Consider the following 26,457-nt stretch of genomic DNA (forward strand, 5'->3'; position numbering starts at 1 on the left):
AATGGCTTACGTCAAAATAAATAGAAAACAATTTTGATAACATAAGAAGAGTTCAAGCAGTGTGTTCATTTAGACTTAAAACACATTAAGATGACAAAACTGTTGATACATTGCAAGATGCAGCTGTCATTTTCGATAACTAAACCCTTGCACATAAAAGAAGTTTCAAAGGTAAAAATTTTAATACTTCGACCGGAAAATACAAAAATTAAAGTACTGAGCGTACTGACAGTAAGCCTGTTGAACAGAATAAGAGTCAATCTAGTTATAATATGTCTAGTCCAAAATTTGATCCTTTTAAGAAGAAGTCACTGACTTGTGTTTATTGTAAGAAAAATGGTCACTTGATGGCTGATTGTTTTAGACTCCAGAAGAAGAATGAAAGAAATAATAAACCCAATTCGAGTGCTTGTACGACACCCCTTGTTACCAATAAGTTGGAATGTCCTGGTGGCTCCGTTTTGTTACTCGGTGTGGAGTTAGGTTGTATAGATATTCCCCTCTATCGTATTTATTTGAAGTCAGATTTAATTACTGGACCAGTTATTGTTGATGTTCGTCCTAATCTCGCTGTTGATGGTGTTTCATTATTGCTAGGAAATGATCTAGCTAGGAACAAAGTGGTTGCTGAACCAATTGTTACCAGTGAACAAGTGGTGGATGTTAAATCACCTGCAGACGATGCTGAACTATATCCAGCTTGTAATTAGGGCAATGTCAAGAAAACAACAAAATGAGGATTGACAAGAAGACCAGTATGATTATATGGACCTTTTTGACACTTTCCTTGTCGATATTGAAGGTTCCTGTAGCTTAGAAAAGTCCATTATAAAACCACCTAGTTCTAAGATGCATGTTATAATGCCATGGCCAGACGTGAACAGCCATTCATTAGACAGAAAAGAAATTGTGGAAGAACAAAATAAAGACCCTGAGGTTCTTCAGCTTCTACTGGCCCAGACTTAGAAATGATGTAACAGAATACTGCAAATCATGCCATATATGCCAGGTTGTTGGTAAGCCTAACCAGAAAATACCACCAGCACCACTTCTGTCAATTCAAGAAGAACCTTTCAGTCTAGTACTAATTGACTGCGTTGGACCTTTACTGAAGAACAAGACTGGAAATGCGTATCTTTTGACGATAATGTGTACATCAACTCGCTTTCATGATGCTATTCCGTTAAGGAATATCAAGACTCAAACTATTGTCAAAGCTGTAGTATACCGCTGTTCGAAATTCATAAATCGATTGAGAAAAAATAAATCCGGGTTACAAACTAAAACTGAGGGAAACACATTAAATATAAGAGGAGAACTACGACACAAGTAGAACTTTCTTAGTCTATACAGTCCGACCAGGGTTCAAGTTTCATTTCAGGTTTATTTCAGCAGATTGTTTACCTGATAGGGATTGCTCAGTATAGGTCAAGTGCTTATCATCCAGAATATCCATGATCCTTAGAACGTTTTCATCAAACATTGAAGAACATGATGAGCAATTTTTGTCTTCAATTTGACAGGGACTGGGATGATGGTGTTCACTTTCTTCTTTTTGCGGTCCGAGATGCTGTTCAAGAATTCCTTGGTTTTAGTCCCTTTGAGTTGGTAATTGGTCATACTGTGAGGAGACCTTTGAAATTGGTTAAGGAAACATGGCTTACTGAACACACTGACTTGAATCTTCTAGACTATGTCGCTAGATTTTAAGAAAAATTGTATACTGCTGGTAAAATTGCTCAGAAAATCATAAAGTGTTCAGAATAAGACGAAATATGGTATGATAAAGATGCCAGCGACAGAGTTTTTTTTAACCTGGTGATAAGGTACTTGTATTTTTGCCAGTCCCTGGACATCCTTTACAGGCTTAATACTGGTCCTTATACAATAGAGAGTAAAATCAATGATTTGAATTATATTGTGAAAACTCTATTTTGGCGCTAATAAAATATAGTGTGTCACATATATGTTAAAACCATAATTTGAGCGTAGTGAGAGCAAACCAGTTTCCACTTTAGCCATGGTTAAATTGGAGAACAATCATGACAAATCAGATATAAATGAACCACCCTTTGATTCTGAAACTATGAAACAAACAGTTAGATTGAAAAATTCTGAAATTTTATCAAATTTAGACTCAAAACTTGCACATCTGACTTTTGATCGCAGAGAAAAATTGAAAACTAATTTTAAAAATCTTTTTCCAGATGTGCCCAAAAAAAAACCACTGGTGTTTGTCATGATGTTGATGTAGGCGATGCTTCTCCAATTAAGCAACATCCTTATCGGTTCAATCCACTTAAACTTGATTTTATGAGACAAAAAAATAGATATATGCTTGACAATGATATTATTGAGCCGAGTACTAGTGAATGGAGCTCTCCTTATCTCCTTGTACCCAAACCAGAAAAGGTAATTCTGTTTCAAAATCTGATTCCTATCCGATTCCAAGGATAGACGAATGTATTGACAACATTGAGCATGTAAAATTTGTGAACAAATTTGATTTATTGAAAGGTTACTGGCAAGTACCCTTGACACAGAGAGCTCGTGAAATATCAGCTTTTGTCACACCAGACGGCATATTTCAGTATGCTGTCATGCTGTTTTGTATGAAAAGTGCTCCAGCTACATTTCAAAGAATGATCAATAATGTTATAAAAGATTTAGATTGTTTTTATGCTTATATTGGTGATCTTATTGCATATAGTGATAGCTGGGAACCATTTATATGATACTTTTGATAGATTGTCACAATCAAATTTGACTGTTTATCTTGGTAAAAGTGAATTTTGTCAGGCCACTGTTGATTATGTAGGGCAAACAAGTGAAACATACTATGGCTAAAGTGGATGCAATTACCGAATTTCCTCCTCCTACAAATAAAAAAACAACTTATGAGATATTTAGGCATGATTGGATTTACAGGAAATTCTTTTAAAATGTTGTTACTGTTGTTCAACCTTTGACTTATCTTTTACGGAAAGATTATAAATTCATATAGAGTGATAATTGTCAAAACGCTTTTGAAAATAACAAATCATTTTTTTATTATTTTTTTTTTTGAAAGTAAATATCTTTTATTACATATCTGCTGTTTTAACAATTAACTCGGATTACAGCGTTAGCCCGAGTATCCCTGTTATTAGTTACTGAATTTCCAGGGAAAAAGTTCAGTAAAAAAAGTAATCAATTATTAAAAGTATTACATATACATTCTTTAAAATACAGTGTATACATATAAAGTATAGAATTCCGTGGTATAAATCACGTGTTTACGGAACATCTATTTGCTTTCCGAAATTGTATTCATTTTCCCATATTTATAATCATTCATTGACAGTTATTTTGTACTTGACCTTTTGTGCTGGATTAGTTAACCTGTTTACTAATTCATTGTCCGAAAACTAGTGCCAAAAAAGCACATGTTTGTAGTTAACAAATTGTTGGATTAGATTAAACTAGTTTGGTAAGTATTATATATTATTCATTAGTAACAAATGTATATAGAATTTAAGTGTTTTAAAAATATCAGGAAGTATAGTAGAAATAAATAAAAAAAAAAATGTCAACATGTGATTTGATACCAACACACACAAAATTACTTGAGGATACTTAGTGTAAATCAGTGATGAATTATGTTCATTTTAGCTTCAAAGTATAATAAATAAAGTGTCTTGTTTTGTTTGTTTATACATAGAAAAAGTAGAAAACCAACAACAACAATATAAAGTCTAGCAAAGGTATTTTGACTTCAATGACCTTTATCTACTGAGACATCATTCATACATTTCAATTACATATATTTTTGAATATTTTTTAGCATCTGACTTATTGTTTTATTTCTATATTCCATCAGATATTATCTGTATTTATATTCTTGTTTAAATATTTCATACACATTAACTTGATTTGTCTTATTATTTGAAATGCAATTGCATTTGTGCAGAGTGAATAAAATAACTGTCAAGAGATAATTAATATCATTTAATGAGTCTTCTCCTATTTTATATCCTACCACCAAATGTTTTAAAGTAATTATATGCTTATCAATATGAAGTTTATTTAATAGAATACAGATTTTATTCCAAAAAACTTTAAAATAAGTACATTCCATGAAATTGTGTTGATAAGTATCTGGTACCCCACACACTGAACACAAATTGGTGTTCTTAATTTTCCAGGTGAAAAGATGTGTACCTACAGGTAATATATAGTGTAATAATTTCCATCGAATCATTTTTAATTTATTGTCTTCTAAATAATTGAAAATAAAATTTAATGTGTATTTGATATTTGGTGGATTTTTATCTATATTTAGTTCTTTCTGCCATCTTGTAAACCCTATAGGTATGCCTTTACTAACATTTGATAGAATTATATAAATATCTTTATTATTGATTTTTTGTAAATCGTATATAATTGCGTCTTGTTTTAAAGAGAGTTGTTTTTCACACTTAACAATAGTTTTTGATGAATCTTCTTTTTGTAATATATATTTCCAGTGATTTGGTATACTCTTTCTTATTTGTATTATTTCAGCAATCCAATTTCTTTTACATTTTAACTTATTGAGGATTTTTTCTTTTGATATTCTACCTTTGTCATCAATTATGTCATTTACATAGATTATATTGTCTTTTATCCAATGATTAAATATTAAACTGTGCCCGTTTAACTTTATATATTTATTACCCCATATTATTTGTTGTCTAATGGTTTTAAAGTTTTCTGGTTTGTTAGTTTGACCGCCGCCATATCATACCCACGTTTTTAGTATTTCAAAGTAGAAATAAGGGATTTTGCTCTTTTGGTAATTAATGGATTTTAAATTATCAAGATTCATGTGAAATATTAGAAAATTTGATCCATACTGATTTAAGTAAAATGTTGGAATAATTTTCCAATTTGACTGTTCACCTTCCATTAATCTTTTCACCCACTTAATTTTTATTGCATCAATAAACTTGTCAATTTCTATCATTCCAAGACCTCCTTCATTTTTTTTCATATTAATTGTATTTCTTTTAATTTTTTCTTGTTTATGGTTCCAAATGAAGTCATAAATCATTTTTTTAAACTTATATATTGAATCTTTGTCGATGTTAGAAACTGAAGCTAAATATGTAATATTGGGTATAACTAGAGATTTCACAACTGCTATTTTTCCGATCATTGTTAACTTACTTTTCTTCCATGAGTTAAGAATTTTTTCAGATTTTTGAAGTTGTTTTTCTATATTTAAATTCATACATTGAGATTTATTATGTCCAAAGTAAATACCTAAGCTTTTAATAGTCTCTTTGCTCCAGTTAATATTTTCAAAATTGTCCGAAATGTGTTTTAATTTACCGAAAGCTAATCCTTCAGTTTTAGTTCGATTTAAAATAAGTCCTGATAAAGAGCCAAATACTTCAATTATATTAAGTGATTGAGTAATTTCATCTTTAGAGCATAGAAACAATGTAGTATCATCGGCTAACTGGCTTATAATAAGGCTGTGTGTTTTTCCATCTAACTTTATGTTTATTCCTTTAAGATTATTGTCAGTTCTTATTCTACAGGCTAATATTTCGACTGCAAAAACAAATAAAATGGCGCTTAAAGGACATCCTTGACGAATTCCTCTAAAAATTTTCAGTGTGCTTGAAATCCATCCACTATTTGAAATACATGCCTTAATATCTGCATACAAGGTTTTGACCCATCTTAACATAGAATTTTCAATACCGAATTTTGTTAGTGATTGATACATGAATTCCCACTCTAGGGAATCAAAGGCTTTGGAGAAATCTAGAAAAAGTAAAGCACCATCTATTTTTAACTTTTCTGCATGATCAATAATGTCTTGTATTTGACGTATATTAAAACCTATATAACGGTTTTTGATGTACCCATTTTGGTCACTGTGGATAATTTTTGACATTAGAGGTTTTAATCTTTGGGCTAATGTATATGCAATAATTTTAACATCAACATTCAATAGCGTAATTCGTCTGTAATTACCTAAATCAGTGGGGTCTCCTTTTTTAAATATTAGAGAAATAAGGCCTATTTTTTGTGATTCAGATAACATCCCTTCTTTATAGCAATGATTGAAGCTTTGAATTGCAAAATTCTTTAATTTGTCCCAAAATTTTCTGTAAAACTCTACTGAAAGTCCATCTAGGCCGGGGGATTTATTTAATTTCATTTGAAAAATTGATTTTGTACATTCTTCTGTTGTGAGGAGTCCGTTTAGAGAATTGCTTTCCTCTTTACTCAATGATTGTTTAATATTTGTATCCTTTATATAGTTGTTTATAAAAATTTTATCTGGTTTAGTGCTAGTGTAAAGTTTTTCATAATATTTCTTTTCAAAATTTAGTATTTCTGATTGTTTTGAAATTATCTCTCCTTTCTCATTCTTTAAATTTATTATATTTTTTCTTGTTTGCCTACTTTTCTCTAATCCTAGAAAAAATTTAGTGTTCTTTTCCCCTTCTTCTATCCATTTTATCCTAGAACGTATTTGTGCACCTTTTGCTTTATAACTATAAAGAGATTCTATCTGACTTTCTAACAAATTAATTTCCTTCTTTTCCACTTCACTTAATTTTTTGTTATCGTTTTTTTCCTGTAATGTTTGAAGTTTTTTTTCCAAATCTTGAATTTCATTTTTTCTTTGCTTAGCTTTATTTTTACAAAACTGTATTGTCAATTCTCTTACCTCAATTTTAAACAAATCCCATAATTGTGATAGGTTTTCAGTGTTATTGCTTTTGAGTATAAAATAGTCAATTATATTTTCTATTTTTTCTTAATAAGATTTATCAGTAAGCACACTATTGTTTATTTTAAAGAACCCTTTACCCTTATTATCATTAGACATGTTGATTTTCAGTGAAATTACCTGATGGTCCGTACTAGAAATCAGGGCTGGTCTAATATCTGTAGACTTTATCATAGTTCTCAATTCCTTACCGGTCAGAAAATCTATTCTACTTGCCTCATCATCTTTATTTTTACGTTTCCATGTGTATTGATATAGTTTTGGATGTAATTGTCTCCATATATCCTCTAGTTTATTTGTTTTTAATAAAGTTTTCAAACTATTTGTAATTTTTTGTTCTCTATTTTTTTATTATCTTTTCTATCTGCACTACTCAATGTTTCATTCATATCTCCTCCTACCACTAAAATTCCAAGACTGTGCTCTTCAATTATTGTATTTACATTTTTTAAAAAAGACATTTCTCTTTTTCTTCTCATTTGGTGCATATAAATTAATCAAAGAGAATATATTGTTGTTTATTTCAACATTTACCAAAATTATGCGACCTTCTTGATCAGTATAAGTATCAATTATCTTTGAATTTAATGTTTTTTTTATAAATATAGCTACACCTTTTGATTGAGTGGTGCCAAAACTATGAAAAATATCTGCAGCATATTCGTTGCTAACTTTATTTTCTATTTCTACAACAAAATGAGTTTCTTGGATAAAAAGTATGTCTGTTTTTTGATATTTCAACCATGTATAAAGTCTATTTCTTTTTTCTTTTTGACCTAGTCCTTGACAATTTAAGGAACAGATGTGTAAAGTTTTATTCATGAATCTTATAATTTTTGTAGCTTAAAGCAAGTGATTTAAAACCTAAACCTTCTCTACTGTATTTTATTTTTTCTGAACTTTTTTGTAATCTGATGTAGCCAACTATCCTTAATATGAGTAGTTCACATGTAAAAGACACAATACATAATTGTGACATTTGACTTTTTAAATTGTTGTACAATACTGAATACATTGACAAACATATACAAGAACAATAGCATGCATAAATTAAAAATATACATATATACATTGAGAACAACATTGTATTTAACATGATTATGTTAACTATAAATATAATGAATACATTCTCTTTTATGTGTATTTTATCTACCCGTAAAATTGGACACCGGTTCGGGAAAGGTGCACATGTTTTTAATAATCTATGTAGGGATTTTCCCGCATCTATTAATAGCAGTCGTTTGCTCAGGTAATTTCTAATTATTGTTTTTGTTCTGTTAAATTCTACTGATTCTAATAATGCGCTTATATTGTTATATTTTGTTTTAGTTGTAGTTGATAGTAACAATTTTGTTTTTATTTCTGCAGGTAGATGAGATATCAAGCTCAAATACAACGTGAGCTTAACACAGTTCAAGATACATTGGTATAAATTTATGTCTTTGGTTACGAACGACACGATTTGATAATAGGATGAATTTACTTGTTTTACATGAAGACTAAAGTGCTTTGATTTAGTGATACTGAAGATTTTTACAAGAATACATTTATATGTGAGGATTAATATTGCTGGATTTCGACTAAAAATTCTTTCCCAGTATCTATACATGTACATGTATATTTGTGAGCATTTGTATAATAATACAACGTATTGAAGCCAAAAGTCATGAAGTTTATGTAGAGAGATCTTACAGTGAAGTATTATCCAGGTGTAAATATGGACTGTACTTAAATGTTGCTGGATAACTGTTTGATTCATAGATTTATTTTTTCGACAGCATAGGATTGGAATTTTGAGATTCTTACTCCAGTTAATCTGTAGGAAGTAGGAATTTCTTTGCAAACTGTTTTCCAAACTATGATGATACTTATATAAAGGGATTGATATTGCAAATTTGTGGAATATTATTAGATATTTATAGTATATAAGTATATACATATTAATCTGATTAATAAATGTTATGTTTATTAAAGAACATTCTCTAGTTATGTGTATATTTTTTGTATGATCACACAGACCAATAATATTTAGTTTTTTATTAATCTTTGACGTTATGATATAAAAACAACATTTCGGTTCATTTCTATTTTACTCTTCTTTCTATTACGTCTTGAAAGTATGGAATCTAATATTCCATCACAATCATCACTACATGTCTTTGTATTTTTACTGTTTTTTTTTAAATTTATGTAAAAAGCATCGTCTTCAAGGTGGTTATCTACCTTTAGGAATATGCTTGGCATACATATATGTATGAATAATAATAAAACTATATACAAACAAATCATTGTAAAAAATATAGAGATGATAAACAAAAAGAAAAAAGGAGTTAGCTACATAATCGTTTGTACATGTTTATTTCTCCTTTTTAACTTTGAGTTTTTGGTTTGCTGGTTTGGTTCTCTCTATCGAATAGGTCAGTTGTGGGTGTTGTTGCAGACCTTTTTGAAACTTTATTTCCTGGAGTGGTTGCACTAGCTTATTTCTCAACTAGAAATTGTTGCATTGAACTTTGTTTTTCATCTTTTGCATCATTTTGATTAGTTAGTTTATTCTTTTTACTAGATTTTTTTTTTAGTTTTTTTAGGACTTGATGTTGCAGCTTGTCCTGTATTTTCATCATTCTCTTCATTGGTGATTGATTGAAATAGAGGTTGAGATTTTTGAATAGACACCTCTTGCGAATTTTTGTTTTGAGTTTTCTTCGGATTGCGAGTGAGCACTTCCTGCGATTGTTGGTTAGGCACTTCCTGCATCTGCTGGTTAGGTATTTCCTGCATTTGTTCAGTTTCATGTTGTTGAGTATGTGCAGTCTCATCATTATTGTCATCAGTCTCTGAATCTGTATTGTCATCATCTGTGTTTGTTAATTCATTTTCATCATGTTCATTATTGTTGTCTGAAAAGGGCTCTTCGCATTCTGATTGTTTGTGTCCAGATTTTTTACAGATATTACATTTCCAGTCATTTGGACAATTGCTGATGAAGTGGCCTTTTTCGAGGCATTTTTGCACACCATGTCGTCTCTGTTTTTTGTTGGTTGACCTTTATGAAGGATTGTAGCCCTGTAGTTTCCTATTGTTACTTGTCTAGGAAAAGGTTGTTCCACAGGTTCACAATAAAATATTCGGTCTCCTGATAGGCAGTTTTAAGTAACAGTCCTGTTCTGATCACTCCAGATTTTGAAAAACAATTCAAACTTACCGTCGACGCAAGTGATGTTGGAGTTGGAGCCGTTTTATATCAAGAAACAGATGATAATATTGAGAAACCTATTTCATATTTTCTCCAAGAAATTGGATAAACATCAGAAAAATTATTCAACTATTAAAAAAGAGTATTTTGCACTATTGTCTGTACTATAATATTTTGATGTACATTTAAATCCCACAATGCATCCTTTTCTTGTTTATACTGATCATATAAAAAATGAGAAACAAGAACCAGAGGTTGACTAGGTGGAGTTTATTGTTACAGGAATATAATGTTATTGTAAAACATATTAAAAGTAAAGATAATGTAATAAAAGATGCATTATCTAGATCTTATAAAAACATGCAATACATACTATATATTTTTGTAGATATTGTTTATGAAAATTCTCATTACACTCAAACTTTTTTTTAAAAGGTGTTGTGATATTGTCATTATCATGTTTATTTATCTTGACCTTATGTGTATTGTCTGGCCTTAAAAGATACATAATTGGGGTGTTTACCTTTTATAGTTGTTTACAAAATAATGTTATAATTGTGCAGTTAAGAAATTACTGGAACAATCATAGATACTGATAGAATGATTAGAATTTTCTAGTTGACTTACATAATAATTCCAGAATGATCATAATTTTCGATGCGTAATTTAAACTTCTATAATATTCTAGAAATTTCTCTTTTACAGTTTCTACGAGTTTCTCTTCTACAGTTTTCTAGAAGTTTCACTACTTTATATACAGACACCGAAATTAGACAGACAGACATCAATATACTTGTATTCTCGGAAGTCCTCTGGAGTTGTTGGATTGACAATCTTATTTACTTTATCTACATCATATTAGATTGTGAACTTATTGGACATATTCCGTTACAGTTAAGAGAAGAATTCCGGATAAAGAAAACACAAAGGATCGGACATATATTTTAACAGTTAAGTTGACATTTCTATTTGAGAAATATTTCTTGTAAAATTGTATAAACAATCTTGTTAAATTTTTATTATTGATTTGTGTCTTTTGTTGGCTACAATGTAAAGGTGATTTCTGGCCGTAACAATATCATAAATCAGAATGGATTGTATAATACAAATGACAGCAATATTGGAACACAATGACTACAAATTTTATCAGCATCAATTTAGAGTGCCAGCATGTTCACTTTTTATTTAAACTATTGACTCGTCACAAAAAACCAGTACTTTTAGTATTTCAGACTTTCTCGTATAACAAAAATATTTGACCGCATCAACCAACACCGACCATATTTGTACTTTACAATAAAAAGTATGTGTGAGGTGTTATCATCTGTAAATCGTTTAATGACTGACCATATTCATGATCATTTGCATTTTATTATGAAATGTTATAGCCGTATCATAAATCAGTAAATTTGTTACCTCAGGATGGATTGTATTAAGCAAATAACTGCAATATTTGTGCACAATGACCATGATGACTACAAAATATTGTCCTTATTAATTAAGAGTGCCAGGATATTCTATTCATATTCATAATATTGAACCGTCACTACAGTTTGTAGTTTCCATATTTCAGGATGGTTTGTATAACAAAACTATGATACAACACTGACATGACTGATTATATGTGTACTTTATAATGAAAAGTTAGTCCAATAAGTATCACGTCTAGAAAGGCTATTTGGACTTATGAAAAGTATGAGAATGTATTTGAGAATAGTATACTAACAGACTGTAAGTATATTATGCCAGTTGATTGGTTGTTTGTTGGTAGCTTTACGTGAAGGGGCAAATATTTCATTCATGTTCAGGACGCGTTTATTTTTTCGGAGTCCCATATATCATTTATAATCAATACAGATGAATCTGCCGAAATTGACGAGATGGTTCAACACTACAATTTTCGTTTGAACATTCCGTCAAAAAAAGAATCGTAAATCCAAGGCAAACAAGGTGAATTACGATGAAAAATCAATGTAATGCATAGAATTATATTAGGAGGAGACTGTAAAAAATTACAGTAAGTTCTTTTTTTGTCTATGAGTTATCTTAATTGTTATATACGAGGCATTGTTTGACAAACTTTTATTTTGAGATTGATAATTTAGACAGCTCGAGATTCCTCTTTATTTTCGACATACAGTTTAAGACGCGGAGGTGTCACGTTTAACTTTCAGTCAAAAGTGCCTTACAAACTAAATAATCTGCATGGTGACTTGTCAGTTGACGCATACGTGCTTTATTTACAGTTTTCTATTAGAGAAAAAAATCCACTGTAAAAGAGATGGTCGATTCCTTGCCTTATTGAGAATAATTTCAGATAAATTGAAAACCACTCTATTTTCAGACTCTATAGCTAAATACTCGAATAAAATAAATGACTACAGTTGATGTTGAATATATTATAAACATGATCATGATGATAATCTTAATTTTTATACTTGTGATTACATACATTCTAATGTTGGTTTGAATGATATACAAGTACAAAGCATTTAGGAAAAAAGACTTTAAAAGTTTTGAAATATTCAGGTTAATCAAATCTAGCCGTACTTCCGGGTTGCAACTCTCTGCTGATTTTCATTATTGTACAAAATTGAGTGAAGTTGAAAGCAAGACTGATGAAACCATGTTTTCAAAGAATCAGCACCTATAAAAAATACATTGACAAAAATCCGCAGAAATAAAATGAGCGTGAAGGGCGAGTTTAAAATGAAACGCGAGTAGTTATAAAGACAGACAAATGGTGTTATATGTATTAATTTATTTTTATAATTACATCCGTCAAACGTATTTCAAACGTTTTCAGTGTTACGACATATAATTAAGTGGTATGTTAAAGTACTTGATCAAGTTAGAAAACACTCTAGAGTAAAGTTAAAAAGTTTAGTCCTAACGGTTTATAAATTACTCGAAATATCGTTATGGGAAATATTGTAAAACTGGCCTGTTTGGTGTATATTGTAACCATATATTACTGTGAGGCAGGTTGCATTCGTAACACTGTTAGTAAGTATGAGTTTATCTTATTCAATGTATGTATTTTTTAATGTCAATATTCGAGAAACTTTACATATTTTGAAAACATTATAAAATTTCACAGTAAAACTAAAGCTATGATAAATTTGAAACATATATTCATATGTGTCCATAGATATTCTAGCGGATAGGCATTAAAATGCTACTACCAATAGATAAAAGATTATAGGTTTTGTATTGTTGATTTTTTAAAATTTTATTTAAAAGTAAAAACTAAAAGATTTATCAGAATATATATACTCTAAATATCAGCACAACAATGTTAAATCTGCAATTTTGCGAAAGCAAATTTTTGTTCTTTCCTCGCCGGGATTCTAACTCATGCTTTTGGGATGTCGTGACAACACCGCCTGCACTGTGTCCAGTGCTCTAGACCACTCGGCCACCTAGACTAAACTAAAAATTCAGCTTTCGGTGGCCTAGTGTTACCTTTCCTTGGCAGTAGAATCTAAAGTTGTAACACAGTACATGATATATTAGGCATGGAGATGGCATTGATTGCAGATTAGCTAAATTATCTGTTGTAAAGGATCGTAAGATGCAGTCACAGAAATAATTATTTGATAGGTACGTCTAAACAAGTGACAACTCTACGACAGATCCATCCATTGGATCACCAGTGAAGGTGATACACGGCTGAAAAGACATATTATAGTCATAATTACTCTAGATATCAGCACAACAATGGTAAATCTGCAAATTTGAGGAAGCAAATTATTGTTCTTCCCTCGCCAGGGTTCGAACTCGTGCTATTAGGATATCATGACAACACCACCTGCAGCTTTCGGTGGACAAGTTCTACCTTTCCTCGTCTGTAGAATCTAGAGTTGTAACACAGTGCATGATATATAAGGCATGAAGATGGAATTGATTTGTCACTTGTTTAGACGTACTTATAAAATAATTATTTCTGTGACTGCATCTTACGATCCTTTACGACAGATAATTTTGCTAATCTGCAATCAATTCCATCTTCATGCCTAATATATCATGGACTGTGTTACAACTCTAGATTATACTGACGAGGAAAGGTAACACTAGGCTACGCCTAAAAAGTGTACAAAAGAACACCAAATTAAAAAAAGGGAAACATTAAATGTAATTATCTATAAATATTTTGGACAACAGATATCCTTCATCAGTATGATTATGATGTAAAATGAATCCTATCAATCTATTCTGATTTAACTATAACATTCTCTAACTTTATACAATTAAAACCTAACACAACAACGCTTGTACAATTCTTAAATTTCAAAAATGACGTCGGTTAGGTATTAACAACAGAGACCGCATAGATATGCTTCTAACAAAAATAGTAATGTGCGATATGAACAGGTACATTTCTAAAATTTCACAGTTGTCGAAAGGTAAGATATTACAACACAGATTGCGTAGAAATACATTCCCAATGAACAGCACTGATCGTTTTGAGCTGGTATAATACTCAAATTTCAAATTGACAACGGTAAAATAATTACAATAGAGGCTGGTTTTTACACATACCAAATAAATAGCAGTTTGATAATGATTAAAACAAAACATTTTGACAAAGATTAAGTAATTGAACGTGGCTGTGTACTTATTGTATCAAATGAATAGCTCCCTGCAATTTAAACTGGTATAATTCTAGAATTTTAGAGTTGTCTACCAAAAGAGACTGCGTATTAATATCTAATATAACCCAAATGAAAAGCACTGCGCGAATAAGAACTACACCTTTTCATTGATTCCATTTGGTGCCAAAGTTTTTAATTTTCTTATCCAAAATCTTTCGAGCGAGTCTATTCTCCCTAGACCAAGCAGTCTTGTATTCTATGATTGTAATGGTCAGTCGATTAAGATCTGCCTTAGTGTGGCCAGAGGATTTCATATGTCGACTGAGAGGAAGGTCTGGCTTGCATTCATAGTCGCTACGATGGCCGTTCATACGTTTGTGAAATGGCTATTCTGACTTGCCAACATAGTGTTTACTACATTTACACTGTAAAAGATACACACCATTTGTAGTCTTGCAATGAACATAAATATTGTGTATTCCGTACCAGTGGAGTGACTGTTAAAAGTCTGGGTATTCAGTATTTGCTTGCATGTCAGGCATCGTTTGTTTCCGCATCCCTTGCCCACAGACGAAGAACCTAATTTAGAGGATAAATCAGCTCTCACAGCAAGTGTTTAAGACTTTTGGGCCTACAGAAAGCCAGTATCGAGTGATCTCACACGATCCGATATTTCTTACAGCTATTTCATCAGCCATACGTCTTTTTTAGAAAGCTTCAGTTAGAGCTTTGACTTCTAAAATAGTTAAAACTGAACATCACGTATCAAATTTGAAATTTATCTGTCTCAGGGTGTTGTATTTTGAAAGCTTCACCCCTTACCACGGGTGACAAATTCCACAGCGTCTTTATCTCTGAAAACGGACTTTAGTCGATCACAATTAACATTGCAAAATATTGTGTATTCCGTACCAGTGGAGTGACTGTTAAAAGTTTTAGCTCTAAGCTTTCTAAAAAAGACATATGGCTGGTGAAATAGCTGTAAGAAATATCGGATCGTGTGAGATCACTCGATACTGGCTTTCTGTAGGCCCAAAAGTCTTAAAGACTTGCTGGTGAGAGCTGATTTATCCTCTAAATTAGGTTCTTTGTCTGTGGGCAAGGGATGCGGAAACAATTTATACCATGATATATCACCTTTAGGAGATGTTCATGTTGAATTATGTTTAGATCCCCAGTAATTATCATCTTAAGCTTGAAAACTAATTTTTCGTAATGTAAATATATCTTAATTTGTTTAGCCGACCGGAGAATGTTTGGCTGTTATATTAATGGACGTTACCTTTTTGCTGGGCAAACGAGGAAAATTGGATGTCAAATTTGTCATTGTGATGCAGACCTACGCAGGGGACAATGTTGTTCGTAAGTGATTTGCATTCTGAACAAAATATTCATAATATGTTCTTTAAATTCGCTTTAAATATTAGCATGCATGACAAACTTTATGGACAAAAAATTAAGTGTAAGATCCGATAGCGTAAGTGCGCGCTAAACACATTCTGCCCCCCCCCCCCCCTCCCTAAAAAAAAACAACAAAACAAACAAACAAAACAAACAAACAAACAATTAAATACAAATCAAGACAAAACTATGTCCTTTATAGTTTACGAACCAGAATTGGTTTTGCCCATTGTTGAAGGCTGTAATGCGACCTACATTTACTTATAATTTACGTCAATTGGTCTCTGGTGGATAGTTGTCTTATTGGCGATCATACCACGTCTTTATGTTTTCATATTATTAAACTGCATCTGAATATTGAAACAGTGTTAAAATCATGACGCATTTCTGATTCAAGATATACCATGATTTAAAGTTTACGTCTATTAACGTTAACATTGAACTTGAGAACAAGTTAAAACAAAAGACGATTAAGCTAAAGAAATAAAAAATAATATTTAAACTGGGTAATTATTAGTTGCCCCCAGGTGCCTGTTCTCTCTTTTAGAAACATATTGTGCAACTACATCTTGTACAAATACAAATTTGCAGCAGTCAATCATTGGAATGCGAGGGGTGAGGGACCTTTGAGCTTTGCCAGTCTTAAGTAAATTGAATCTCGTATGCATTATATAAAACTGTTTATGATAGTAATTATGTTTTATTTTCCATTTTGTGTGTTCTGTTTTGTCGTTGAATTGTCACTTGACTGTATGCATTTTATGGTACCTGATTATTCAAAAACGGCTTTTTGCCTTTTATACAGTTACCTTTACATCAAATGTTTTTATGTTCTACTGATATCTTGTTGACGAATAAGTGATAAAAAATATGTTCTATTATAGAGTTGGAATATATATTACAAGTCATCCAGATGATTGTAAAGTTAAAAAAGAAGAATGTACTGAGAGAGTTGTCAAGATCAGCGACGAGTCAGAACCGTGTGAAAATGCGACAGCAGTTGGAAGATGATTTATCACGTGCAGAGTATTTGTCTAGGAAAACTACAGATACGATTACAGAATATAAAATTGATGTAATAATTCAAATACATTCTGACTGCTAACGTTTGTTTATTTCAACAAGAGGCTGGATTTCGCAGGACGCTAATGATGCTTTTACCTGGTGCCAAATTCTAAAGTCCAATTTATTCAAAGATGTATAAAATAACTTATACAAGTAATATTTTTTCCTTATTTCTAAAATAACCTTTTATCTCTATACTCATCTCAAATTTAATAGATTCTTGATTTTATGTAATAAATTGATGTAAATAACTACATGTAGTCCATGCCTTTATTAAGTAACGCCCCTGCATAATGTTAAAAGAACAGAACAGACCAAACATTACTTTTCAAGACAAGATGAAGGCACGGGAGTAACCAATGTTTGAGCGGATAAAGATAACGGGTAAAACATTTCAGCATTTTTAGACATGCTTTGATCATATAGCTCATTAATCATCTTTATCAGTCAGTTATTTTTATCCCGGCGTTTTGCTATGAATATTTCTGATGCTTGTAAAATAAAAAAATGCCAAGAAAGATCAGTACGGGAGTAACCTGTTGTGTTGCTCATTTTAAGTACAAACCTATTGATAAGTCTTATTTGGTGAGAATAGATTTCAGTATAATATGAAAATTCACATGATTCAAATGTATAGGAGTCACAATTGAAAATTGTCATGCAATTACAACCAGGAGTGTAATTCAAACTTTAGAATTGATAAATCTTTCGTGAGTTTTAATAAGCCGGACCGATATTTAAATAGAAAATAACAAATTGAAGAAATACAATAAGAGTTAAAAAAAAAAACCTTACCACCCTGATATACGTTGTTTTAAAAACACTTGAGTATGTATTATCAGGAAACTGTTCTACACAACAAGCATACATCAAATCATTCCTAATCAAGCTGGTATTAATTATCTCATAGCTATAGTGTTGTTAAATTTGGACAAATCTACGACCCTGCTTTTGTTTTTTATATCTACTTGGAATCCACCAATTGTCCCTGATCCAAACTTGGAGGTGCATTTAATTACATCGTGGGAATATTGGCAATAATCGACCTCAAGACGTATTGGCTGGATGAAGTGGGAGACGACTTGGTTCGGTATTTACATATCCCGCTTTCGGGCATTTTGTTGTTACTTTCTTATACGTGTGGGTCCGGTTGGTCATTTTGAGCTGAGTTGTTGTCTGTTAATTTCGTTTGTGTTTTGAATTCTGTATTTTCGGTACATTTCACATATGTCTTATTTGTCAGTATATTCGAGTTACTCGTGGTTCGTCTGCAGGGTTTTTGTTTTATGTTGTTTGTTTTCATGTGTGTTTACTGATTTGTCTTACATGATCTTATAAATAAGAAGATGTGGTATGAGGGCCAATGAGAAAACTCTCCATCCAAGTCATAATGTAAAAGAAGTAAACAATTATAGGTCAAAGTACGGCCTTCAATACGGAGCATTAGCTCACACCGAACAGCAAGCTATAAAGAGCCCAAAAATGACTAGTGTAAAACAATTCAAACAGGAAAACCAACGGTCTAATCTATATAAAAAACGAGAAACGAGAAACACTTATGAACGACACTAACAAACGACAACCACTGAACAACAGGCTCCTGACTTTGGACAGATGCATACAAATCCAGCGGGTTCAAACATTTTAAAAGGCGCCAACCTTGACCCTAACCTGAAACAGTAGAGTAACATTACAACATAAAAAGACACACTATAAAATATCAATTGAAATGACTTAAATCGATCAAATAGACATATAACCAAAGCAAGTAAACATACACTGAACGAATAAGTTTGATCTATGACACAATATGTAGGAACAATGTGAAAAAGACAACTCTAACCTGGGACAAACTGGTGTTAAATAAAATAACATACACAGGTAGATTTAAATATAATAATTTTGTTGTTAGGATTACGGAAACATTTTTTTCAAAATAAATAAATTTGTTGTTCACAGTACGAGTACAGAAGTGAACAAATTATCGTCATACTAAATACTTATCAAAGGTGGTACATATTGAAAATAGTGAGACGAGATACAACACAAAAAAAGAAACATTGAATAACAGATGAATAACAGAACTGCATTACAAATTGTGTCAACAGGTCAAAATAACAAGAAAGTACGATTTGAGAGTAATCGCAGTTACTGAAAGCTAGTTAAAAGCAAAAAAAAAAAAAAAAAAATTATAATAAAAAATCATGCATCAGAGACTAAAATCAATTAAAACATATCCAACGGATTTAGTGTTTTAACGCCATGGACAGTCGAAGAAGACATGACTTGTGCAATGCCAAAATAAAAGTATCGACAGGCAGTATGATAGTTGGGATTTAACGTTATAATAAAAATGTATCATGTTATATATAGATAAAGCAATCTCTAAATAGAAAATAAACTTGGATGTGTATTTACATATCCCCAAAACCATTGGAAAAGAATACAAATTTAGTTATGTTTTAATTTGTTAATGACAAAATCGATGTTAATGCCAATGTAAACAATATTACAACATTAATAAGATAACCTTTTACTAATAAGTGTGTTTAAAGGTTCGATGAGTTTACACGGATCACATAGTGATTTCTGCGCTTTTAGTACAAAATTACCGTAAAATTTAGGATGTAAAATACAGTTGTTGATAAGTTTTCTACAGGTACAGCCAAATTTACTAATCAAAATGTTTTAAGTAATTTATGGTAACGAAATCCCTGACTTAATAATTTACCAGTAATGCATTGATTACATTCGTAAACATCTATGACATCACTACACACATGGGCATAACGATCGAGTTGGGATATATAAACACCGTATGATGGAGCCAAAGGAGCATCACCGTCTAAAAAAGGAACATTAACAATAGGGAATGAAAAATCGTCTCTTTTATCGTAAATTTTAGTATGGCGTTTCCCTTTAGAAATTGAATTGTCTAAATCTAGAAAAGGACAACTACTGCTGTTTATGTTAGATTTATTTAAAGTAAGTTCCTTTGGGTAAATTTCGGTAGTATATTAAGAGAACTCTGGATTATTTAACGAAAAATATCATCACGCAGTGATATCAATGCATTTTACCAAGAAAAATACGTAAAAATGCATGTCTTATGGAAGTGCATATAATCAAAAAATGGCAAAAGATCCAGGAAAACAGAGATCGTAGAATGAAACATTAAGACCTAAATTTAATATTGCATGGGTTTTTCATATCGAAAGTGAAAGTAGTCACGTGACCCGAGTCGCTACTGAAGGTCGTGCATTATACCTTCCACTCAAAAGTCCAGCGTGTTAAAGGAATTTTTGAATGTGAAACAAAGTATCAATGAAGTCGTCTGAATGTATATTATCTAAAAATTGCAATCCAAAGATTGAACTACACTGTCTTACGTTAAAAATTAATGTAAATCCGGTGAAAAATGTGATTTTTTAACGAATTCCCCATTTGACACCATGTTGCTTCATTGAAATGAAGACATACCAGTCTTTGGATAGCAATATTCTTTTAAAAGAGATATCAGTTGTTTTAAATCATGTACAAACAAGTAACTCCATCTTCAGTAACACGCTGGACTTTTTAATTTTTTAATCGTGTATTGTTTAATATTGTTTTACGTTCCTTATCAACAAACGCTTAGACGACTCAATCGGTACACCGTGGAACAATTGCGGACATTACTCAGTTCCGGAAATGTATTAAATGCCGCGTATTTAAAACGATGGACTTCATTTGGGACTATTATACTATAATAGTCCGGACTATTATACTATAATAGTCCCAGACTAGACTTCATGCAATGTTTTATTTGTATTAACTTATATCGCAGATATATTTTTTTTCAGTTATTCATTAATATTCATGATATTTGCAATTTTTATCACTGTAAGAATAAAAAAAATAATTTGTTTACTAACAGCATTTTCGAATTAGTCGGGAGATTGCTTCAAGATGTGCATTTTTTTTATAATATTGTTCGTGAATTTAACTCAATTAAGGTTTATATATTAAAGATAAATTTGAGAGAAAAATTGTAAAAAAGGATTGAGGAATCTGTTAAACAAAATATTGTCCTATGAAATATTGTCCCTCAAGGCAATATTTTATGACTGTATCACGAAATATTGTCCTCATCTATGAAAAAATGTCCAGAGAAGACAATATTTCACATATGAATACTATGAATTTTGCCCTGTTAAAGATTATCAAAAAATTTTGTCTCATGAAGGGGAGGTTATCAACATATATCATGTTGGATAATGATATCATTAAAGTGTTTTATTTGATTGATAATAACAGATAAGCACAAATGAATATTCCAGTTACTCCTTTACCTCCAAAATGCTGTCGCAAAAAGATTTGTCATTATGAAATAGTGTCAGCGAACAATATTTTTCATGAAGTTTTGTCCGACGGACAATATTTCATGGGGATAATATTTTATGTTACAAATTCCTCCCTTCTCGAATCTCGCCTGTGAATGCTGCCATCAGTGTAAAAGTGTATTGTTGACTGCCAAAATTTAGACCATCACAGATGGCATCTATCGTTGCATTAAAAAAAAGAGACAAATGATATCGAAATGTTCTTTACAAATGCTATTTCTTACTTGAAGAAGCTAATGTCCAAGTTTCACATTTCATGAAGAACCTCCCCCTGCCCTATGTATTTAAATGTAAAAAAAAAAAACTAAGTCCATTTAGAAGTAAAATTCGGTATTAAAAATAAAATTTAAAATTTTGCTAGATATTATCTGATATATATCAATAAAAGATAATCTGCCAAAATAAAAAAAAATCTATGAAGGTTGGAGACTATATCTTAATGTTAACTGTAAAAAAAAAGTCCATTCGTCCGTTAAATATATAAAAAATATTTTCAAATTTGGCCATCGTACTGTCCCAAGTTTCATAAAACTCTGTTTTTTCGAATGTGCAACACCTACCAGAATCCGGTCATATTCTTATTTGTCTGAATATTTGCCTGGATTACAGTTGACCTCCATTAACATCATTTAAGTATTCATATAGTCTGCATTTTTTAGACAAAAAAAATTTCAGCAGACACCACTGTGAAATATTATGTACTTTGATAAATGTTTGAAGTGGCAATAGGTAATTGAAAAGGGAAATGTAGGAAAGAATCACACAACTGAACTAGGTTCTTAGAATACAAATTGTTTGCTGTACTATAAAACACACCCACAACTGGTTCGGTTGCTTTTTTCATTATATTTTCTACTCCACTGATCCAGCAAAATTTTCACTGCTCAAAAATTTCATTAACACACTGAAATTATGTGGTCAATATTCAAGTGAAATTTATATAGCAACTGATTTTTACAGTTTGTTCTATGCTGTGTTGCACTTATGTCCAAGGTTTGACGAGGTTTGAGCACACACAAATATGTTCAACCCCACCACCATTCTTTATGTGCCTGTCCCATGTCACGAGCCTTTAGTTCATTGGTTGTCGTTGGTTTATGTCCGTCTTTTTTGGAATTGTATCATTGTACATTTTCCAGGCTGGGGCCTTTTATAGCCGATTATACAGTATGCGTTTTCTCCTTTTTGAGGGCTATACAGTGGCACAATTAAGTGTCAAGTATAATTGCTTACATTTACTTCATTTGAACTCTAGTGGGTAGTTGTGTCAATGGTAATGATACCACATCTCAATCTTTGCAGTATATGGAGGACAAAACATAATCTGTTTTGTTACTCAGCTCAAACAGGATAGAAATGGCAGGCGAGAATTCAAATTATACCTGTGTATATGCCTTATACAAATATTCATTATTTTATTTTGAGACCATGTATATATATGTAGGACTCCGAACCCCGATGGCCACGCTGAAATGCGATGGTTTGGCGCTGAAGTGTGTTTTTGGTCACGCTGAAGTGCGATGATGGCATTGTGACACTATCTTGTTTGTAACTTCGCCGAAATGCGATGGTGGTTACGCTGAAGTGCGATGGATTACATAAACTATATTTTCGATGTCGATGAAAAAGTCAATTTGTTTGTTAAAAACAGCTTTTCATGTTTATTAAGTAAATCATCTAGACTATTTACCCGTTTAATTAATCACAGTCAAGATAAATATCTCCAGTCCTAATTGTAACGTTGAAGTTTACTTTCCGTATTATGATATTACGGGAAACGTGGAACTCATGAGAGCTGAGAGCTGAGATTACGTTAAGATAAAATGTTAAAGCAGAATAATGTCCCCATGCAGCAAATTTAAAGAGAACGATCTCTTATTTAGTATCAAACTGTAACTAATGACATTTATAGACCATCGCGCTTCAGCGAACAAACCATCGCACCTCTGCGAAGACTATCGCACTTCAGCGTGACCATTGCACTTCAGCGTCCACATCGCACCTCCGAGTCCTACATATATATTGAATCTACAATGTATATTAGGCAACTACACACCATGAACAACTTATTAATCACACCTTTGTCCTTCTAATAGATTTTACTCCATACAGAAAAGAAAATCCATGGATTTCTATTTCAAGTCTTCAATCATTTCAAAAACCCCCCACTCTTGGTCTCAAATTTTCTAAAGAAAACAAACAAACATACACTGTTTTTCTCAATCTTTGTTCATAAACAAATATTAATGCAATTTTTTGACAACGATGTATATATCATAATAACAGATGAATTGGGTCACAATAACGTATGCATCCGTCGTGTTGCTTATGTTATTACAAATCCGGTAAATAGTCAAATTCGGTAGGTCGCATTCGTGAAATGGGAAGCGTAAAATTTACGAAGGGATTATTTCAACTTCACCATTTGGAACTCTTGGTTTAATAGCTTCCTTGTGAGCAGCAATCCTCTATCAAGGAAATCATGATAGGAAATACAAGCCCGGGAATATCGTAGAAAAGTTCACAATTGGGAAGCTGAAATCATCTCTTTTGTCGTAAAGTTTTGTTTTCAACCGACCCTAATTGTCAAATTCTAGATGTAAGTCAAGATACGAGGCAGACTTAACTGTATCTGTAGTATCCTTTATTTCAAGTTCGATGGGATAGATTCGTTCAACATAGTCACCAAATTTTGTATTATTTAGTGAGAGAACATCATCTATATAGCGGAACGTAAATTAAAGGATATTGCTAACTTCTTATCTTTCTTCCTAAGAAGTTCCTGTAGGAAGTCAGCCTCATAATAACAAAGAAACAAGTCGACAAGAAGAGGGGCACAATTGGTTCCCATTGGAATTCCGACTGTCTGTTGAAAAACACGTCCTCCAAACGTAACAAATATGTTATCAATCAAGAAATCAAGCATCTTGATAATGTCAGTTTTAGAGTATTTTTTGTTTGAATCAGAGTGAATCTTTACAAAGTAGGATTTATCCCTCCCCAAGACAAGATACTTGTATCTACGTTCGCCATTCTTTTTAATGAAACAAAGTTATACCAACTCTTTCAATTTGTCTTTTAGTTTGGAATGGGGAATACGTGTGTAAAGTGTAGAAAAGTCAAATGTTTTAATACTATTGCAAGATGAGAGAGTCTTAGATTGTATGTACTCTAAAAGATCTTTGGAATTTTTAAGTATCCGCATCTGATTCACGCCACCTCTAGAATATGCAGTTTCACAATAACTTTGGAGCCCGGCTTTGATTGCTGATAAAATAGATGTTAATAATTTAGAAAGAGGTTTCGTGGAGCACTTGGAAGACCCAGCAATATACCGTTGTTTGTAAGGACACTTATGAAGTTTAGGTATCCAATACAGTGATGGAAGATCCAGTTCTTCATCTTTGGTTGAAATTCAAAAGGAACATAGAACAGACCTATGATTATCCAGGATTTCCTCTTTGGTAAGTGTCGTGAGGGTATATGTTGGGTTTCCAAATGAATTGTCAATACCTAATTCATTTATCAAGCAGTTTATGTAATGATTTTTACCTTAGTTCCATTGCGCATGCGCCGAGATGTTTTTATTTCAAAATTTGTTGTCCTTATCAACAAAAGGTGCCAATATTTTTCCTTCTTCCTGATTTTTCTGGTCCGGAATCATTATTTTATTCTAAGAATGAATAGTTTTACACAAATTGAGGGATTTAAAAGTCTACGGTTACTAATATTTATGTCGAAAACAATTAAAAGCCACAATATTTCTTTCTTTTTATAATATTCTTGCACTGGCCTGATAATGAAGGACTTTTTGTACCTTAAAATGGATTGTCAGACATAAAAATCAAGGAATAAAGGTTTCAAAGTGCTATATTTATTGCATTCATCAATATACGGTGCCAATACTAGCCATTTTCTTGGTTATTCCTTACCGGCATCAACATTTTATTCTTTTGGTATCTCAGGACTGATAGTTTTACACAGTCTTGAAGTCTACGGTTACTAAAACTTTTGTCGACAGCAATAAGAATGAATAGTTTTACACAAGTTGAGAGATTTATAAGTCTACGGTTACTAATATTTATGTCGATACCAATTAAAAGAGGGACGAAAGATACCAGAGGGACAGTCAAACTCATAGATCGAAAACAAACTGACAACGCCATGGCCAAAAATAAAAAAAACAAACAGACAAATAATAGTACAGATGACACAACATAGAAAACTAAAGACTAAGCAACACGAACCCCACCAAAAACTGGGGGTGATCTCAGGTGTTCCGGAAGGGTAAGCAGATCCTGCTCCACATGTGGCACCCGTCGTGTTGCTTATGTTATTACAAATCCAGTAAATAGTCTAATTTGGTAAGTCACATTCGTGAAAAGGGAAGGGTATTGTAGTTACGACAGAAGGAACATATCCGATATCATCTGTGAAACGGTTATTCCATAACGGTCAACCAACTCGTGATGGCGTCCGTAAAATTTACGAAGGGATGATTTCAGTTTCACCATTTGGAACTCTTGGCTTAATAGCTTCCTTGTGAGCAGCAATCCTCTATCAAGGAAATCATGATAGGAAATACAAGCCCGGGAATATCGTATCAATTGGAGATATATACTCCGTATGCAGGCGCTGCTGCAATGTTGCTACATAGAAATGGAAAGTTCACAATTGGGAAGCTGAAATCATCTCTTTTGTCGTAAAGTTTTGTTTTCAACCGACCCTAATTGTCAATTTCTAGATGTAAGTCAAGTTCCTGTATGAAGTCAGCCTCATAATAACAAAGAAACAAGTCGGCAAGAAGAGGGGCACAATTGGTTCCCATTGGAATTCCGACAGTCTGTTGAAAAACACGTCCTCCAAACGTAACAAATATGTTGTCAATCAAGAAATCAAGCATCTTGATAATGTCAGTTTCAGAGAATTTTTTGTTTGAATCAGAGTGATTCTTTACAAAGTAGGATTTATCCCTCCCCAAGAAAAGATACTTGTATCTACGTTCGCCATTCTTTTTAATGAAACAAAGTAATACCAACTCTTTCA

The 26,457-nt window shown here is 32.0% G+C and overlaps 2 long non-coding RNA genes across 3 annotated transcripts; both read left to right on the plus strand.

Annotated features, from left to right (window-relative positions):
* Positions 1–3,065: 3,065 nt before the first annotated feature.
* LOC127705172 (uncharacterized) lies at positions 3,066–8,759 on the plus strand. Of its 2 annotated transcripts, none has more exons than XR_007983740.1 (2): positions 3,066–4,206; positions 8,141–8,759. It is a non-coding gene; the product is annotated as an uncharacterized LOC127705172 (long non-coding RNA). The 2 variants fall into 2 exon arrangements; XR_007983739.1 differs by having other exon boundaries at positions 3,066–3,469.
* Positions 8,760–12,842: 4,083 nt separating this feature from the next.
* On the plus strand, positions 12,843–17,236 carry LOC127705140 (uncharacterized). The gene is made up of 3 exons (XR_007983708.1): positions 12,843–12,974; positions 15,805–15,925; positions 16,849–17,236. It is a non-coding gene; the product is annotated as an uncharacterized LOC127705140 (long non-coding RNA).
* The last annotated feature ends 9,221 nt before the right edge of the window (positions 17,237–26,457 follow it).

The sequence above is a fragment of the Mytilus californianus genome, unplaced genomic scaffold, assembly GCF_021869535.1.
Source record: "Mytilus californianus isolate M0D057914Y unplaced genomic scaffold, xbMytCali1.0.p SCAF_6, whole genome shotgun sequence".
Classification (NCBI taxonomy): Eukaryota; Metazoa; Mollusca; class Bivalvia; order Mytilida; family Mytilidae; genus Mytilus; species Mytilus californianus.